The sequence below is a fragment of the Artemia sp. Qi Xiang Cuo genome, chromosome 20, assembly GCF_049724085.1.
Source record: "Artemia sp. Qi Xiang Cuo chromosome 20, ASM4972408v1, whole genome shotgun sequence".
Lineage (NCBI taxonomy): Eukaryota > Metazoa > Arthropoda > Branchiopoda > Anostraca > Artemiidae > Artemia > Artemia sp. Qi Xiang Cuo.
In genome coordinates this window covers 8,517,074-8,518,407 of record NC_142813.1, presented here as the reverse complement: position 1 = coordinate 8,518,407, position 1,334 = coordinate 8,517,074, and the positions used below count along the sequence as shown (strand labels likewise).

The following is a 1,334-nucleotide window of genomic DNA, read 5'->3' as shown; positions in this document are numbered from 1 at the left end:
AAACCTAACCAAAAACCAAACTAATCTTAAAATTTTCAGGTATTTCTCTAATTTTGATTAAAAAAAAAAGTTTTATTGGTTTTTTTATTTTATTGAAAGAAATGACTAGGTTAGTTCAAACTTTAAAAACATCTAAAGCAAAAAGAAATAAAGGCACAAAAAATCTCAATTTTTCTTTCTCGGGAGACTTTTAAAGTATTTCACCAATCATTATTGTCTTCGTCACTTCTATTACTTCTTCCTAGCTGTGAAAACAGAGCATCTTGTATTTTGGGTCTAGGGTTCGACTCCAAGGTTGTTTTTACTGCACCAACTTCTGAGAGCAGCCATTCCAACTCACCACAGATGATGCTATTTCTTCCAAATTCCTGTGGTCCAATAAATTGTCTTTTCATTTGTCCATTGTTGTAAATAAATATAGTTGGGACATGACGTTCTGGATAGTTAGGAATACAGTTTGTAGCAACACTCTTAAGAAACTTTGTGGTAGGAAATTTTTTAGCTAAAGTATTTAGATGATGATTCATCATTTTGCAGAGGGGCACGCTATGTTGATAGAGATGCAAAACCACCCAGACTTCTTCCCCTGCATTATTCACTTCTTCTTTATATTCTGGTGCAGATATTTCTTTGACATCACCAAAATTTGATTTTGCCATTAATGCTTTGATTTCAGCCATTCTCTTGTTCCTATATTCCAAAAGTATTCTTTCATCTTCTTCGTCTTCAAGAAGGTCAACCTCGTCTAAACCTAAATGAGACATATTGCTTTGGCCAGTTGAATGTTTGGATGCTGCTTGTTCAATTAAGTTGACAATCTGGTCTTCAGTGACTTCAGCCTCCTTTTTCTGAGATATGATACCATGTTTCCTTAGAGCATCACTCCACTCAGTATCTTGATTTGTATCCTGCATGGTTAGAAGGCAGTTGCTTTGGTTGTAAATACTGTTTTTGGGTGGCTTGTCGGACTTCAGGTAGGCTACCTTTTTTATTTATTTGGAATATTAATTTAACAAAATTCCTCTTCCAGTGTTATTGGTTACCCACCATAAATAATTTTGCAGTTTTGTGATTCTAATAACTTTTGCAATTCTGACATTTTTCAGATTCTGAAATATCTGGTAGTTTTGTGAATTTCTATATACTGTCTATTAAACAAGATTTTATCCCTGTCTTGTTTAATAGACATTATATACAAATTCACAAGACTACCAGCTATTTCAGAATCTGAAAAATGTCAGAATTGTAAAAGTTATTAGAATCACAAAACTGCAAAATTATTTATGGTGGGTAACCAATAATACTTTTTTTTTAAATCAAAACTAGAGAAATAC

At 32.8% G+C, this 1,334-nt stretch overlaps 1 pseudogene; it reads right to left on the bottom strand.

Moving 5' to 3' along the window:
* Positions 1–200: 200 nt before the first annotated feature.
* Positions 201–1,014, bottom strand: LOC148939844 (phosducin-like protein 2 pseudogene; annotated as a pseudogene).
* Positions 1,015–1,334: the final 320 nt, after the last annotated feature.